General features: G+C 48.2%; 1 protein-coding gene across 1 annotated transcript in view; it reads right to left on the reverse strand.

Annotated features, from left to right (window-relative positions):
• Csmd1 (CUB and Sushi multiple domains 1) overlaps positions 1–18,978 on the reverse strand; it is an 874,507-nt gene that overhangs the window by 816,203 nt on the left and 39,326 nt on the right.

An 18,978-nucleotide genomic window follows, 5' to 3' on the forward strand; every position in this document is an offset into this window, starting at 1 on the left:
TTTATTGACTAACAACATTTTAATCCCTCTTTATTGTAAAGACAGAAATATGTACGAGATATGATTGTGTGTGTGTGTGTGTGTGTGTGTGTGTGTGTGTGGATAGGTTGGCAGCTAAATGTGGATAAAACTGTTCTAAAGTTTGCAATTCGCCGCTATTCCTCCATTCAAGCACACCCACGTTGAAGATATTTCTGAAAGCAATTTGAGATTTGTAAATCGGTGTCTCTATGGTTTCCTAAATACCAGTGTGCATGGTTACCTCTGCGCTCCACTCCGCGTGGAAGAAGAAGAAAACGAACCTGCACGTGACCACTTGAGAGCTCTTCCTGTTTGCTTTCTTGAACCATGACGGGGTGCGGTGCCCTGGGCCAGGCTGGGCTCGGCGAGCCACGGGAGTCAGGCAGTGAGCGACACAGAGGAGCTGGCTGGGGACCGGTGGAGGCTGAGCCCCCCTCCTAGTTCACGTGGGGTGTGGCAGTTGTGGCAATTAGAACTCGCCCATGTTTACAGAGATGTTTATAGATACACAATGCCAGCTGTCACTTATCCACAGCCCAGAGCTGACATTTTTTTTTTTTTCCATGAACACTCACACAAGTAAGCCTGCATGACAGAGTGACTCTGGCTTACTCTACGTCAGCTCCTTCCTAAAGGCATTGGGAGACTCGCTTTGCCAATTCTACCGTGGGCACCAGGAGAGACACACACACTTTACAGACACAACGAGAAGGAAGAAAGTATTACCAAGTGGGCCACTACCATAAGGTAACTGGAGGCAGGGGAAGGCTCAAGTCTGCAAACCTAGATGTGTATCAGGCAGACCGGGAAATCATAGTTTGAGGGCAGAGTAGAAGAGTTCAAGAGGGTCAGTCTCAACCAAGAGCTAGGCAGAGCGGCAGGTGCCTGTTATCCAGTGACAGAGAGAATCACGGAGTCGGTTATAGGTGGATAGCAGTACAGCTCAGATCCTATCCCCAAAGCTACCAACATATCAAGGGACTGGTGGAGTTGCTCACGTGAAACTCTGCTTGCCTAGAAAGCACAGAGCTCTGAGTTCAAATCCCAGTTACATTAAAAAAAATCCATTTCTCCAATATGCTCGCTCCCTATCAAGTACCGAAAATAAATTCCGTAACGGTGTGCAGAATTGGTTTTATTTTAGATGAGGAAACTGAGAATCCGGAACATTAATGAGCTTCTTGGGAATTACCTAACGGGGGAGGGATGAGAAGCCTGAGTTCCACTCCTTTCTGGAAGCCTGCGCTCTCCTAGTATTCCACATCGCTTTAAATAAAAAAGGGGGAGTATCTAAAATCAGAGGCGTTCTCTCAGCGCCGCTCCCCCCGCTCGCTGACATGGCGAAGACTGTCAGGTACGCCCCAGCGATGACGGAGGGTCACAGAGACCGGCGAGGGAGGGAAGCAGGGGTTCGAGTCCCAGACAGTCTCCGCTGATCTTCCCGCCCTGCCGTGCGAGCCCAGGGCCGGCGCGTCCAGTCCCGGGCCAGGCCGCCAGCGCGCGGACGCGTCGAAGGCTCACGGAGCCACGCTCCACCCCTGTGGTTCCCAGCGTGTGTGTGTGCAGGGGCGAGAGCTAGCTTCATGTCCCCCAGCTGCGGCCTGTAGATGCGAATCCCATCTTCGCGCTCTTCCTGACTATCGTTAATCTTGGTGAGGACCATTGACAAATCCATTAGCGAGGGAACCGTCCCCACGTTTCTGGAATCAAGTGCACTCGGTCGGTTGCGTGCCAACCTTCCCTCGCTATTCTTCAGGGCACCGTAACGAGGAGACCATCTCCAGCCAGCAGCTGCTGGAATATTAGTGTTTGGACAGGACCCAATTACTATGCATCCTTCTTAATTAATGTAATTATCAAAGGAATCTATAAAAATAGGCCTCTAATTAATTGTATCCAATTAAGATTTTAAACTACGAATTCGGTGCTTATTATTTCATATATTAGGTGCAATGCTGCATTTTCCCAAAAAACATTTGTAGAAGAGATAAACGGAAACTTGGTTCTTCAGTTAGACAGAGGGGCAGATTTCAAACCTGTCGAGGATTCATTCAAGTTGAATTCCCCGAATAGTTTCTTCTATGAGCTGCACTGAAGGCAAATGGGGGCGGGGGGGGGGGCAGTGAAATGATGCAATGCCATGGTATTTAGAGATTTGCGTTTTTTAAAAAAATCTCTAGTGCGATGCACACGAGTGCACTGTAGGAGGAAGCAACGCGCGTCACGTAGAAAGACTGAAAAGCCAGAAGTGGAAGTGGAAGTCTCCATTTGCAAACTTCTGAGCAGATCCTCGGCGAGCCACTACTCCTCGAGAGACTGACCCCCCCCCACGCCTCCCTCCCCCCACCCCCGGCCACTCCGCCCCTCTTTATTTGTGAGGTCAACATGCACAGCCCGGGGACCCTGAGGAACACAGACTGCACAGTCTACGCGTTCCTCACGCTTGTGAGAACGATGTGCCAGCCAATGCACACCGATCGTGCGTGTAGCTAAGTGTGCTCACATCTATAATATACATGACACATGCACTTATCTATAACCAGTACGCCTGTAGAGAAACATCTAACAAAAATACAATCTGTTCCTTAATGTACCCCCCATCTCATCTCCCAAACGGACTTAGTTCAGCCGTCCATCCTATTTCTTGATGAAATACGGCGCGCACTGTCCAACAACGGCGGACTCCAACCCACGGTTTAGAAAGGGACGCACCTGTGCCCCACTGTCACGTACTAAGAAGCAGCTCCCGCGGGCTGCTCGGAGGCCGCCTAGACTCGCGTCTGCGGTAGGAGGCCGGGCACAGAGGGTGGACAGGCTCTGGGTCCCCATCACGCTGAGCTCCCAGGTCCCGGGCGGTCCCGGCGGACCTGAAAACATCTCCGAGGACCGGCGGGACGCCCCCCGTGTGGAGACAGACACGCACTTGGACTTTCCCGGCAGACGCTCGGGCCTTTAGCAGAGAGACACTTGATGCGTAGAATACTTGGCATCTTGGCCGCAAGGAGACCCATCTGTCGGGGTGGCATCCTGCCGATCTTGAAGCTGTTTGGATCCTTCCAGTAAACCGTAGGTGCCAGGTGGGGTGGGATCTTCCCAGGAGTCCGTACAAAACCTCCAGTGTTCCCCCGCCACACACGCCGGAAGCCCCTCTCCCCTGCCCCCGCCTCTCCCCGCACGGGCCCTGGGGACCCGGTCCCAGCCCTGCCTGCTGACAATTGTGCATGGAAAGCTCTCGAGTTGCCCTGGAAAGGCAGCGCCAGCCGTTCCAAGCACGTCTTTGATGCCAGGAAGACAGGTGGTGCTTTAGCAGGGGCCCGATGAAGTCAGGAAGATAACGCAGGGCAGAAAAATGTTTTTATAAAGGAAAGTGGAGTACTCTCCGCGGGAGCCCACGGAGGCGGCCATGATTGTAGAACGTGAGCATGTCGGGACGGGGAGAACGGGGGCTAGGATCAAAGGAAGGACCTGTTCCCGGCACCCGCCGACCTCCTGGATGACGCCTGCGGGCCACGTGTGCATCCCGCACAGCTCGCGGGGACAGGACTGCATCCCAGGTGTTCAGGAACAGAGAAGGCGGGGCCCACTCATTCCACCCAAGGGTCCATCCGTGAGGATTTTGCTCAAATCGCTCAAATCCTCGTTGAGATTCAAAGGCTGAAGACTTGGCCTGGAAATGGAGGTTCCTGTGGCGCTGGAAGGCGGTGCCCCGTCACACCCAGGAAGAGCGATGGGGAGAAGGCCACACATCAGTTCCCTACTTGGAAAGGTGGCAGCACTGCCACTCACGAAGGTATTTTTCTTCAAGAGGCTAGAAATCGTCTCTACAGAGGAAGATCTTCCAGCATGACTTCTGTTGTGCCCTATCCCTGACATTAGGACAGAGGGAAGGGTTCTGGGGTCCACGTTTGGACAGAGCTTACGCCACTCGCTCGGGCTTGAGATTTCCACTGAGAAGTAGAGCAGCATTCAAAGTGTAGCGGGCATCTCACAAGACCCCTGGGGATAGTTACTCCTGCCCGGAACGGGCGGGAGGCACTTACCCAGGCATCACCCTGAAAACCCCAAGAGTGGGCATGGTTCCACACACTCCATGCCAATCCTGAAGTGCAAGAGAATGAGTCTAGAACGCCCAAATCCCTGCGGTGCGGGGGCCAGAGGAGGGGCTCCCAAAGGGGAGGGGGAGGGGAGGGGAGGGGAGGGGAGAGGGAGAGGAAGGGGAGCAAGAACAGGGAGAGGAGAAAGAGGTGGAGAGAAAGGACGATCAGGAGGAGGAGGAGGAGGAGGAGGGGGAGGAGGAGGGGGAGGAGGAGGGGAAAGAGGAGGAGGAGGAGGGGGAGGAGGAGGAGGAGGGGAAAGAGGAGGTGGAGGAGAAGGGGAGGAGGAGGAGGGGAAGAGGGAGGAGGAGGAGGGGAAGAGGGAGGAGGAGGAGGGGGAGGGGGAGGAGGAGGAGGGGGAGGAGGAGGAGGCGGGAGAGGAGGAGGAGGGGGAGGAGGAGGAGGAGGGAGAGGAGGAGGAGGGGGAGGGGGAAGAGGAGGAGGAGGAGGGGGGGAGGAGGAGGGGGAGGAGGAGGAGGGGGAGGAGGAGGAGGAGGGGGAGGGGGAAGAGGAAGAACACCAAGAAGAGGAAACGGTGGAGAGAAAGGAAGAGGAGGAGGGAGAGGAGAGGCTGCTGAAGTTTGTCGCCTCTCACACGGTCCCTGCTTAAAGACATTCACAGCTGTAACTCGGAAGGGAAAGAGTAGATACATTTGAGAAAGTGACTGATGACTGGTAAAAGGCTAAAATGGTTATAAATAATCAGCTTTGAAAAAATAGTAAACTTAGTGATATTTAAATCTTTTCATCTATAGTTGGAAATGATCACTATTAAAACAGAAAATGGCCCTCAATGCGTATCAAATAAAGGCCAACTCCTAAGAAAGGCTGCGTTTCTGAAGGAAACCGTGTTTGGGCTTCAAGACAGGACCACCGCAGCATTAACACCGAGGACAGGAACAGAAAGGCCTTGGTCACGACGTTCCCAGGCCCCCAGACGCCACAGCCTTTGCTGAGACTCATGAACTGTGAAAAAACACACAGTCTATCACTTCTTTTCCTTTGTTGGTTGTGGGCCTTGAACTCAGGGCCTGGGCACTGTCCCTGAGCGCTTTTGCTCAAGGCTAGTGCTCTACCACGTTGAGCCACAGCGCTACTTCCGGCTTTGAGAGGTCCCTGGAGATGAGGGTCTCACAGAGACTTTTCTGCCCAGGCTGCCCCTTTTCTTTTCAATTTGCTGGAAATCTCAGAAGTAGTTTTGGTATTCCTCCTGGATTATACGGTCTTTGTGTTGCTTGCTCTCTGCCTCTCCTCTTTTTGCCCCTCTACCTTGATGCGAGTACCCATTTACTAACTCACTGCACAACATGTGCTTCTGATTAAATATTTCTTAGGAAGATACAAACATAAAAGCATGAAAAATACCAATTTTCAATGCCCAGATGAGAACTGTGAAGTAGTATTTTAATAAGATACAAAGGTAGCTAAGCATGGGGCATGCTGGTAATCACAGCACTTCACTGGCAAGAAAATGGAAGGATTGTGGTGTAGACTAATGTGAGTCTCATAGTGAAAGAAGCCCTGTTGTCAGAGTCAAAGAGCTGATGCCCCAGCACTGCAAGAAAAGATAGATTCGATCATGAGAGAGATATCCAGATAAATCTTCCTTTATCTGATATTGCTCTTTCAGTGAACTAAGATCTTGAATTTTAAATTGTCCATGACCTCATATCTAAAATATACTGAAAGCTTAAAAAAATTAACCCCTCCAAAGAAATATAAAACCTTTGAAGAATCAAAAAACCAATTAATAAATGGGCTAAAGACTTAAAGAGAGACTTCACAGGGATTCCACCTCACCCCAGTTACAGTGTCCATTATCAAGAACATTAACAATAACAGAATCCGGTGGGGATGTGACCAAAAGGGAAGACTACCACTGTTGTTGGGGATGTAAACTTGTTCTACCACTCTGGAAAGCAGTATGGAGGTTCCTCAAAAGACCAAACATAGAGCTCTCTATGACCGAGCAATTCCTCTCCTGGGTATTTACCCCAATAACCACAAACAAGGCCACACTAAAGCTACCAGCACAATCACGTTCATTACAGCATTGTTTACCATAGCCAAGACATGGAATCAACCCAGATGCTCCTCAGTGGATGAGTGGATCAAGAAAATGTGGTATACATACACAATGGAATTCTACTCATCCATCAGAAAGAATGACATTGTACCATTCGTAAGAAAATGTAAATACTTGGAAAAAATTATATTAAACAAAGTCAGCCAGACCTTAAGAAATATAGGTTATATGTTTTCCCTCATTTGTGCCTATAAACCTACAATTAAACAAACTGTCCTGTAAATGACAAAAAATAAATGCACTGAGACATGATCAATTACACAGGACTCTATAAACATTCACACAGTGAGACCAAAGAAGGATATTCTTAGCAGAGGGACATAAGCTGCAGTAGCTATGTGTATCTGATCATATAAAATAATATTTCCCCAAATGTGCTCCACGAAATGGAAATGAGAATGTTTTCTTTGTTGCTGCTTTTATTTTCTTACTCTTTTTTTTTTCCTTGTCGGTTGGTTTATCTGTCTTTGGGAGGGTAAGGGGAGGCACAGAAATGGCAAGACAAAGGTTGAAAACATGCAGCAGTAGCACTCACGAGAAACTATGTTGAAAATGAACTTTACAACTTGGAGGTGGGGACAGGAGGGAAAAAACTGGAAGAGAGCGAGGGAAGGGGTGATATTGATGTTTTCTCTTTATTTGACATATATAACTGTCATTCCTCTTGTATATTAAATTCACAATAATCATAAATAAAAATAAATAAAATAATTTAGGCATGAATTCATTAAAACTTTACACTCAATGTAAATGTGTACGCAAATGCACACTCTCATAATGTACAGTATGCACAAACGTGTGTGTGTGTGTGTGTAAGGATGTATATGTGTTAGGATAGATGAACCATAAGTAAGCCTCAGAGGCAGATACAAGGATAAATATAACATAGTCCTTGCCTTCAAAGAGGTCATGATGTTACAGGAAAAAATAGTACCTTATGAATTTAAGTGACATTTTACATACTCCCTACAAAATATTAGTACAGAAACATATAATCTATGGAGCAAATGATTCTGACATAAAATTGAAATCCTATAGAGTTGGAACATACTTGAAATTAAACTACACTGTAATTTAGTCATAACTATAACATAGATATTATATTTGGATGGAAAAGTAGAGCTGTGATTTAGAGGCAAACTTTACCAGTCTCCAAACTTCAGCAGACACAAATGATCTAATGGTTCTGGGGACCCCATCGGTGTAACTACACTTTTCAAAACAGCAACAAAAATCACGGGGACTCGGCTGACATTCTTCCTGTGGGGTCCCGTGGAGATTTATAGAACGCCATCATTTATTTTTGTTACCAACAGGAGAAGTCACATGAGCCGCCCAGCTCCTCTCTGCATTCCCAGTGTGCACCTTCCAGGGAGGAAGGAGGGAGGACTGGGAGGAGGCAGAACTCTGGGAGGCCGGGCAGAAGGGGGGGGGGGGGTCCTCGGGTCCCTGGGGGGTCCAGGAGTACTCACCCTCACAGAACCTACAAAACCCCGAGCTAAAGAAGTCTTCTCTTAGAAGTCAGCTGCCTCAACCATTCCACTGACTGGAAAGAGTTCACAAACAATCTGATGGGTACCGGTGTATTCGCAACGCAATAGCCAGTACTCTAAATACGTTAACTCTTAACAGGGCAATGTGGACACCTTGGTACCGACGCTCTAACACTTTATAGCAACGATAAATGTCGGAGGAAAGCCCGTGGTGGGGAAGATGCCGGTGGAGGCCCGTCGAGAGTCTCCAGAGAATTCTGGCCTCGTCCTGCAGATTGTGCCCCGGTGGGTCACAGCCCGTCCCCAGCATCTGACGCTAGTGAAGCACAATCCTTTCCCCGGCCATCGCTCTCACGCTCTGTCCCACTCGAACGCTTGGGAATTATGTCACTCCCAAGGTTGTTCAAATCAAATGACTCCAGTCATTGATGTCTTTGAGTCCACTCTGAGGGAGATTGGAATGTTAATACCGGAGCCTTCGGAGAGAAGATGCACATTGGAAGTAAAACTGAGGATCCAGAAAATGAAGTCATGTCTTACAATTAGAGAGGGATAATAGGATTGCTCCGTGCAAGAGTGTAGCTCTGCAACGAGATCAGTTTTCATGGAGAGTGAAGCTCTCAGGTCCTTCTCTCAGAGAGTGCGGTTGTGGCCCAGGGTCAGACACAGCCAGCCCCCCTGGACCAGGAGTCACCTCCTCGTCTGCATTCACGCTGTGCCACCACCCGGAAGCCACCTACGCCGTCGGTCCATGAAGGAGGGCACGTGGAACACATGTGCACGTTAGGAGGGTACACTCGGCAAAGTTCAACTTCCATTCTAAATTCTGCGTTCTCTTTCCACGTCAGCGCCAAGAACAACTACCCTTTTATATGTGCATAACAGCATTTTACACGTTCAGTTTCTTTTGAAAACACTTCACATTATTTTGCAGTGTTGTCCAAAGGCGTTGCCACCCGACGAAGGTGCTCACGCGTACGGCAAGCGCCGATCGGTGTTGCCCCTTTCGGCATTCTCACGCACCCCGACCAACCCGGCTGTGTGTCAACCTTCAACACGCTTTTCCCCCTGCGTCCATCCCTTCCCTGATCTTTCTTCATTCTGTGGTATATAATACAATGGATTCTTGACAGCATGGCGTCCCTTGCCCCCACCCCCTCCACCCTTCACGGATTTCCTATAAGGATTCCGCTTCCTTCTCCCCTAACTGCACTTTGCTTCCCTGCACGCGTGTTTCTCTTCGTGCGTAGAGCAGGGATCGCTCTGGACCAGGCTGCTGGGGCCGTCGGCGTCCTTATCCTGGTGGTGCTCGCAGAGCTTCACGTGACAACAGTGCTGCGCTGTCCCGCGCCTCAGGCCCCCAGGGAGGCTGCTCAAGCTCTGCGAGCACCTCGGTCTCAACAGGGCAGCAGCTGAGCGGCTCCTCACCGCGCCGTGCCCACGTCGGAAGGTTCACTTCCCGCGGCCTCTTCCTGTTCCAGTGTGTGCACATCAGGTTCTCCGTGGTAGAAATGCTCAGTGGAAAACGCACGTGTATGACAACTCTTCCCACGAAATGCCGGAATGATTTGGGTGAGTCCCGTGCAGATAGGACTGTAAGGATTTTGAGTCTTGACAGTAACCGTCAATGGAATTAGGATAGAGATTTGAACATTTCTGGATGGCCACTAGAAAGGCGTCCACTTCGTACTTTGCATGCTTCTCCGCCTCTTTCCCCTCTTCCTTTTCTTCTCCTTCTCCTTATTCTGACTCTCTTATTCTTCATTCCCTTCCCTTTCTTTTTCCTCTCTATTTGTAGTTGCAAATGACAGCACATGGCTTCCTCTTCCTCTTAACATGGATGGACACTGGGATAGAGCAAAATCTAGTTAATTGGAAAACAGATTGCCCCATTGAGTCATGAAGGATTTGCTCCAGTTACTCAACCGTAGATTACGTTCTTCACTAGGAAAGCAGCTTCTCTTTTCTCCTGTCCTTTCCTCCCCAAAGGCCACAGGGATTGATGGCTTTTCATTGTCTGGAAGAAGCAATCGGTTCTCGACTGCGAGGAAGGTAGGAAGGCAGTGTTCACGATGAATGGCGGGGAGCGAGTGAAGTTCCTTCTCTCCTTGAGCACGCACGCACTGCCTTGCTCGGGTCGCCCGCCCAGGCCAGGCTCCCGGGACCGTCGGTGACTGGTGTCCGGTGCAATGTCAGAGGTCACTGGGGGGAGTGAGATTGTCACCTGGGGTGTGGGGGTTCAGTGCTCCCACCCTCTAAAGAAACATGGTAACCACCACAGCAGTGACCATCATTTCACCAAGATGATGGAGCAACCGTCCCTCAACGACAGGCAGCATACAAACTCCATTTACTCCACCAACTGTGAATGAAGTCGCTCGTGTAGTTGATGGAAGAAACTTGTTTCTCTGAACTGCAAAGCCTGTGTGCCAGGCAGCAGAGGCACATGATTGCTTCCAATAGCTTTGAAAACAAAGCTTGTTCCAGAAAGTTCTAGAAGGTAGTCCATCTTTCTCCCCTGCCACCTCCCTGCTCCTTGAGCGTCCCCACCCCTGTGGGAGAAAGGCGTGGGGGGATGCAGGGCCCTCGCTGAGCTGGTGAAATGACCGAGCACCGCACACAGGAGCGAATCCACGTGTGACTAGCAAGGCTGGTTCCTTCTACTTCCTCCATGGAACGGAGATGTGACAATCCTTGTGAAGCCCGAAGGTATGATCGGCTTGGAGTTGTGGTTTATGTAACTCTCACCTGTAGCCTTGTGACTCAAATGAGCTAATTGCAAGCATCATTTTCTATCATTTTGCAAGGACATTTAATACAAGTCATCTTAATTGCATGGATGTAAAATACGTTTTCCTGTTAAGTATTTGAATCGTTTCCAATCCATTATTCTTGCACTAAAGACAATCTGGATGGTATTTTTTATTATTCATCTTTTACATTTTGGTACTTGAGGTTGAACCCAGGACATTGTACTTGCTAGGCAAGCTTGTATTGTAAAGAAAATATAGCATAGTAAACATAAAAAGTAATACCTATACAAAACTTTAGTAAATGCAATATTGTTTAAGAATCTGTCAAGGTTACTGACTTGTTCATCACGCTGTTTCCAATGTAGACATTGGATTTGGAGTATTTTTTTCTTCCATAATTATTATTTATTTTAATACTTGTATTATCTTTAAGTAGTTGTACAAAGAAGTTGCCACTAATATTTTTTTTGGGGGGGGGGTTGGTTGTGGGGCTTGAACTCAGGGCCTGGGCAGTGTCCCTAAGCTCTTTTGTTCAAGGCTAGTGCTCTGTCACTTTTAGCTACAATGCCACCTCTGGTTTTCTGGTGCTTTACTGGAGGTCAGAGTCTCATGCACTTTCCTGCCCAGGCTGGCTTTGAACCGTGGTCCTCAGATCTCAGCCTCCTGAGACGCTAGGACGACAGGTGTGAGCCACCAGTGCTGGCCGCCAGCGGGATTTTTAAATTCAAGGGCAGAGAATGGTATCCCCGAGTAGCAGCAGCCGTCCGGGGTCTGACACAGCTCTCCCTCTGTGATGTTCACCACCTCCATTTCCGATGATGTCCAATGACCTTGGGCCTCACCCTCGCTGTCTACACTCAGCAAATCATTTCAACCGGTGCTCCTTGCAATGAATGACCGCGTCAATTCAATGACTGCCTACCTGTCTCAAGTAGAAATACCTGTGGGATGTCAGGGTGGAGTCCCCTGGGTCTCTGACTGTCCCGTCCCTCGGCAGTGGACACCAGGAGGACCAGCCGCGAGGAAGGTAAGAACATGGCCTGGGCAGTGTCATGACGTCTTTTCAGAAGGTCACATTTCTGGCTTGGGGAAAGGCTCCCATAACTCAAGTAAAGAACAAGTTCCAGACCAAAAAATACCCAAAATCAGTTAGCAAGCATTTCAGCCATAGTGTGTTCACGGATGTATGATGCCGATTCCTTTTGTTATTTCTTGAACAGGTAAATTAATACTTTTCTTTGTATAGTTCTCATCCAAACCTCATCATTCTTGAATAAATTAACTTCAAAACCGACTGAAGATGTCACAGAAATCAGAGCTTTTGGTTTCCTTCTTTTGTGTTCTTTCTTTACTTCACGAGTGACTTCTTTCTGAAATTTCCTCTTACTGGGATGGCCCCCTGGAGTGGCCAACACACAACATGGCGATATTGGTTATTTTGGGGTAAACAGAAATTCCTTTTCTACCCAAAGGTCAGTATATCTCTCTTAGATTACAGCTCAGGTTAATTATTCTTTCTAGATGACTCTTAATCAGGGTAAAAGTGAGAGCTCATAAAAACAAATAAACAAGCAAACAAACGCAGCTTTTAGAATTGGACTCGTGCTTTTGTGTTCCCTTTAAAATTGAGTGTGACCACGCCAATTCTGATATTCATGAGACTACAAGACCATAAATCTAAAGGACAGCCAGGCCTATCAAGTTTAAAATATTTAAATTACAGGGTAAGGAAAGAGGCTGGGATTGCATTTATCTTTTCTCCTGGAAAAAAAAATGAACAAATGGATGTATCAGATGCGAACCTGAATGTTTGCGCTTCTGACATAAAGTGGTGATAACACACTATTGTCATTTGAAATTTCCTTACTCCGACACTGTCATGAGCTCGCCATCTTTACATTTTCTGTTTGTGAGATCTGCATATTTGACTAGGTAGCTTTCTCAACTTAATGCCAGCAAGATCATCTCCTAGGAACTCTGAAATCACAACTAGATATAATTTTCATGTGAACGTGTAAACGCGCTGGTTACTGTCTTTGAATGAACAATTTTGTATACATGGAGAAGTGAGAAAAACTCTGGGGAGAGACAAACTCAAAGGGTAAACAAAATATGGAACTGGAAGAAAGTAGACAGTTTCTTAATCCTAAACTGTCCTCACAAATACGTGTGTGTGTGTGTGTGTGTGTGTGTGTGTGTGTGTGATTCACATTTCTTTTTGCTTCCTGCTCTAGATATTCTGGTACAAGTCGACACCGTGAGACCAGACACAACCACACCATCTACCACAACTTTAGTATCACTTCCCCTCTCCTCCCCCCCATGTCCTCCTCCCTGCTACTTTCCCAGGGCGGTGGCTATCTGCACAGACTTCCTCTTTCCCTTATGTCTTGAAAATTAGTTTAAATAGATTTGTTTGCTGATATACTTGAATCGCTTTTCAGTTTCCCACACAACACGCAAAGTTATCTCAGCGTCTACACCTTGTGTTTGCCTGATTCACAAGAGGAAGCATTACACTCCGGAGTTTCCTGCTCTCACCCAGCAGAACGTGCAAACAGCCATACTGTGCCTGAGAAGGGACCTTGAGGGATACCTTTAGACACGAGGACGTCGGAAAAGCCCAGGTCCCCAAGCCATTAAAGGTGAAAGTAGGAGCTGGGAACGTGGCCCAGTGGCAAGAGCGCTCACCTCGTATACATGAAGCCCTGGGTTCGATTCCCCAGCACCACATATATAGAAAACGGCCAGAGGTGGCGCTGTGGCTCAAGTGGCAGAGTGCTAGCCTTGAGCGGGAAGAAGCCAGGGACAGTGCTCAGGCCCTGAGTCCAAGGCCCAGGACTGGCAAAAAAAAAAAAAAAAAAAAAAGGCAAAAGCAGAGAAGCTCTCAGTGGCGGGCCACGCGCCTCAAACTGTCTCGGTCACACCGTGGTTTTCCAAAGTTCTCCCGGGCCCATGTGGAAAGGCAAGCTCGCCTGGCTGCACTGGAACTCTGAGCCTTCGGTACCTGGGACCTCGTGGACACAAGGGAGGTGGTTGTTGCTGTGCCCTGAAGGCGATATCGGATCTTGGGATCCCTCTCTCTCTCTCTCCCCCCGACCCCCTTTCTCCCTCTCCTTACTCTCCCGCTCATTCTCTCTCCCTCCCCATCGAGGAGAGGGAAGCAGCTCTGTTCCTCGTGGGCTCCTCGTCGGGGGCCAGTCGCCATCTTGTGTGCGTCTTCTCCCCCATCCCCCTTCGGAGAATACGCCACCCTCTGATTTACTATCTATCTGGGGCCATGCCTGTTGTCACGGATGGAGCTCTGGCTATGAGAACTGGCGCCCAGTAGGCACTGAGAAATACTTGCAAGATGGATATGCGAACTTGAGTGAACTATGAAGCACAGACAACATGCAACTTTGAGAAATGGACTCTGAAAGGGGAACCTGACATTCTGCTAATTTATTAGTTTACTCGGCACAGCTGTGCTGAAAATGGTGGAAGCTGTGTGCACCTGAGAACGCCAGTGCGTCATACCAGCATAGAGTCTAGCTAGCTGAAGAGCCCCTGCCATGATTGGCAAGGATGAGAACACAATTACATTTATCACCTGTCTCTCCAAAGACCAGTTCCTGCCAAATCCAGAATATTAATACTTCTTTCCCCAGGAGTCACTTTTTTAGGTCATTTATATTGTGAGTAGTACCAGCTACTTTTTAATTTTAAATATAGGAAGGTCACCAGAGTCTGAAAAGTGTGACCGTACGGGGAGGGGAGAAATTCAAACAGCACAGCATTTGAATTTCTTTGGCTTGCTCCCACGGTGCATGCAGGATGGATTTTAAGCTGTTAAGGTTTTCTTAAAGTTCCGAGCTTCTATGTGAGATTCTGTCTTGTGTGCAACAAAGTCAGTGCTGAAGAGGCTTAGAATCCCAAGCTCACAGCTGTGTGAGGAACTTTAACCTACAGATAAAAGCAGGAGTCCCTGTACCTATTTTCAATAGGGGTTATATATAAAGAGGTAAATCATCCACTAAATATGGTGGATTTAATTGACACAAAAATTGACTCTAGAATTCAGTAGTTCATTCAGTTCCATAATTATCATTCCTACCAGAGCAATCAGATGAAATTTGGTAGTTATAAGCCTTCATTTGTGTCTTATATGTAATAAAGTTGAGGGGTATATCTGGTAGAGATATATATCCCTTGACACATCGGTTATTCCCTAACTTGTTTGTAAGGCTATTCCTCAGCACACCCAATATTCTCTTTCGATTCTAACTTCTGGATCAGAATTATTTTTTTTCTTCCCAGACACATCTCTCTTCTCCCTCTTGGTGGGCGAAATTAGACCCCCAACCCCAGAGCTGGTAGGCAGAAGAGACCTGGCATGTGTCTTGCTGTAGAAAATAAAGCAGAAGTGGGTCTGGGGGTGGTGGTGTCTAAGCCAAGCTCCCAGCCAGCTCTTCGGGGGGTGGGGGGGTGGGGGGGAGGGGCAGCCTTGCAGGGTAACCAACCCCAGCAATGCTCAGCCCTGCCCCTCACCTGGGGGCCCAGGCAGGGAGAAGGCCCAGGCCCTACCTGACTCCACCAGAAACAGTGGGGCGGGGGAGGGTTTCGAGTCATGAGATTAACTTCATCAAGAATAGCAGAAAGAGAGAAGGGGGGAAGGGAGGAAGGGAGGGGGAGGGAGGGGGAGGGAGGGAGGGAGGGGGGAGGGAAGAAAGGTACCTGGTTTGAAGAAAGGAAGTAAATGCACACCTCTGCTTAAGTCTTTATAAATTATAATGCACCAAAAATTAATTATTGAGTGGCTCCCAGTTCACTGGGACTAGATAACCAATGTGCGTCTACCTGCCAGTCAGGATGGACTCAGAAGCCCACTGTACGTACGTGAGGAATTTAGGTGTTACTGCCGGGGGCACTGTTCTGTTTAGGCCCGTCTAAGCCTGTGTGTTCCAGTAGTTATACGAGCCCAGGTGCTTTACAAATATTCTTAGGGTACTGAGAAGCTGGTAGAACAAAGGCTTATATAACACTGTGTTAGTAATCCAAGTTTAAAGTGAAATTAAACCCTACAACTAATTTGAAGGATTAATATAGATATTAATCAATAAAATTCATACTGTGAGATTTCTCCATTGCATCTTAAACAGCATGATTGAGTTCATTACAGCAATTTCGTGTGGACTCTTTCAGGGTTCAATCACAGCTCTGTTGCTTCTAGATGGGTTGATTAAATCAAGAGACAGCTCTGCTATAATTAAAATTGTAAACTCTGAATTTGTTCCCTTCATTTTCAGAAGCCTTTTAAATATAACTTGTCTCTTCTTAAAAGAGTGACTTTTACAGAAAACTGTTTTTAAAAAGTAACATTTGGTATCAAGTAACTACCCACTTGACATATTTCTAGAAAAAAAAATACCACTGAATGTCTGATTTGAGAAACAGGGATATCTGCATATTTGGTTCGCTTCTTCTATGAGCTGCAGACCCCAGAGTCACCCTGGCAAACCACAGAAGTGGACAACCCCACTACAGCCTCCTTCGATTACAGGGAAACACAAATGCAGAGGCTTGGCTGGAAGGTCACTGGGAACGGACTCTGGACTGGCGGTGCCTTCACGGGTGTCGGTGGTGTTCCAAGGGGAGGGGGAAAGGCTGCATTAAATGGCCCTAAACACCAGCCATGGCCAAGGACTGACACACACTCCAGCAATGCTCGCCTCACCCCGACAACAGCTGGGGCTCCATGTAACTTCAATACCAACTTTTAGACAGTTAGTAAGGTGACCAACCCTCCCTTTTGGAACAGTAGTTCAAATCCTCAGCTCTAAACCCCTGCATCTCCTGAGATAGAATAATGCCAACTTTTGCTATGAGTTAACGTTTTAAGAACATAATTAATGGTAATGTGACATAATTGTAAAGGGGTAACAATTTGAGGAAGTCAGTATGTAGAGGAACGGAAAGGGGGGGGGGAAGACAGGGGATGAATACATATGTAAGCTCATATATATACGTTATATATATGTTCACACACACACACACACACATTTATCTTCATGCAAGTAGCCAAGTGACACTGGTTGGAAATTCTTAAATAGGAGAGGGAGAGGGCTGAATTTCATCCAAGCACGTTACGTGACTTACATGTGTAGAACTGTAATCGTGTAGCACCTCTGTGCCATTTGCTGATTAAGAATTCGTGTTTGCTGGCACTTGGGTGGGAACTCAGGGTCTCCCCTTGCTAATCAGGGTGCTTTCCCTCCTGGGCCACCTCACCAACCCTGGACAAACAATCTCTGCCCACAGAAAAACCTAGCGCAATCGCTGCCTCGTGGTGACGTAGGTAACGTGGGTGTCTTGGGTTCCTAACCAAAAGGTGGGGATGGGATACAGAATTTTAGAGACGTTTTCTGAAAATAATTCTGTTTGCGGAGGTATGAAATGCCTGCCTTTCCTTTTCTTTTCCACTCTAAGGAGTCGGTTAATTACTTGTACTTACACTGACATCTTGAAGTATTTAATCAGTTTAAATGGCTGTCGGCAGGGTGAACTAGCCGGCAGAGGTTTTTCCTTATCCTTATCTTCTCCTCCTGGCTTCCTCCCTTCCTTCTACCCTCCAACTCTGCCTGCCTTCCTCCCCTCTAACCATCCTTTCCTTCATTTCTTCTTCTCTCCTACCCTTCCTTCTTCTCTCCCTCTCTTTCACCCTTCTTTCTCCCTTGCTTCCTTCTGTCCTTCCTTCTGTCCTTCCTCCTTCCCTCACTTCTTTCCTTCCTTCCTTCCTTCCTTCTCTCTCCTTTCCTGCCTTCCCCTTTCCCTCCCTTTTCCTGGGCCCCGTCTCCCATGCTCTGAAGCACAGTTTCCCACTAGGCATGTTTTCATGGCACTAGTAAATTTTAGAAAAGCAACAGCACCATTCTCTCAGAAGAACACAATCTGTCCGGCTGTATACGCGTGTATTAATATGCCGTTTAAATATAGCATCTCCCCTTTTGGGAAACTGTAACTGCTGCTGCCTCCTCACCGCCTGTTCCTGTGGGAAAAAGTCATATTTTGGGTCTTTGTGTCAAGATAACAAAAATTAATTTCTAAACCGACAAGGAAAGAAGCGTTAGTGCAGAAGGTGAGTGGCTGCCAGGAGCTGCTCTGGGGCTTCTGCAAGCTGCGGTGGGAGCCACACCGAGCCCGGGCTGGAGCCCCTGGAAGGAGAGGGCGGATTCCTGGATGCTGAGGGAGGAAGGCACGAGAACGCGCCAGCCTCGCGGCCTCTCCCTCCCAGGGGCGGCAGGGGTGTGCGGCCCACACGCGGAGGAAAGCCTAGCCATGGCCGCGGACGCACAGCACGCCTGCACTGGGCTCTCGCTGGGTGACACCAGGGTGCTGTCCACGCAGCCACACCTACACCAGAAGCGACCGGTTCTGTGCATGAAGACCGTTGTTTGTAACAAACGAGCGTACCACAGAGAGGATCCTGAGCCCTAGTGTGTGTGTGGGGGGGGGGGTGGGCTGGGGGGAGGACGGTGGGCCCAGGCCAGCACCTGTGCCCAGAGCAGAAGACAGCTCGCAGTAACCCACTCCACCCCTTCATCCCCCGCCCCCCGCCTTGCACGTGGCCCCCCGCAGGGCACAGCTTTGGAAGATAGCGCAGAGGTGAACTCTTCTCATTCTTCCTGCAGCGTCAACTTGTGGTTCTTCACGTGAAATTCTTGCTTTAGGAGGCCTTCAAATAAAAGTAATCATCCGAAAATTTGCTCCATGTGTTGAATGTGCTTTTGAGGATCTCCAGGCTTCGTTCACATAAACACGCTACTGAATTGAATCAACCCTTCAGAGAGATCAATGGCTGGGGCAGTGGACTGATATCAACAATGCGGCCGATAAGACAAGCCGTAGAACTGACAGAGCCACAGGAACATCTCAACACGACACCTGTCATCCATCCATCCATCTACCTGTCTACCTGTCTATCTATCAATCATTCAAAGTATACCTACCCACCCGTCACCTACCAGCTTTCTACCATCTATCTACCGATTGTCTGTTTACCATCTGTCTTCCTATTTATCGATCTACCTACCTACCTACCCATCACCTCTCACATTGGTAACTAGTGATTAACCATCGAACTTCTTTGCATAGCTATGCTCCAGCCCTATTGATCTCATGAGTGAGTTTAGGCAGCACTGCATGAGGAAAATGACCGGTGCCCTCTGGAGAGGGGCAGACTGCCTCTTCAAGCCTAGCTCTGCACACAAGGCTCTAAAGCTCATTGCCTCTGCAAGCCTAGCTCTGCACACAAGACTCTAGAGCTCATTGCCTCTGCAAGCCATACCTCTGCACACACGGCTCTAAGGCTCACTGCCTCTCTGCCCATACCTCTGCACACACCGCTCTACAGTGCTTTCTTGGTGTTCTAATTCTTGTTTCATTTCAATTGCTTGACTGAGACTATAACCTACTGGAAGGAAGTTGCTCTATCTTTCCAATTTGAAATCCAATAAACGAAACAGAGAAACAGTACCTGTTTTACATTAGGT

This window comes from Perognathus longimembris, chromosome 21 (assembly GCF_023159225.1).
Source record: "Perognathus longimembris pacificus isolate PPM17 chromosome 21, ASM2315922v1, whole genome shotgun sequence".
Taxonomy (NCBI): Eukaryota; Metazoa; Chordata; class Mammalia; order Rodentia; family Heteromyidae; genus Perognathus; species Perognathus longimembris.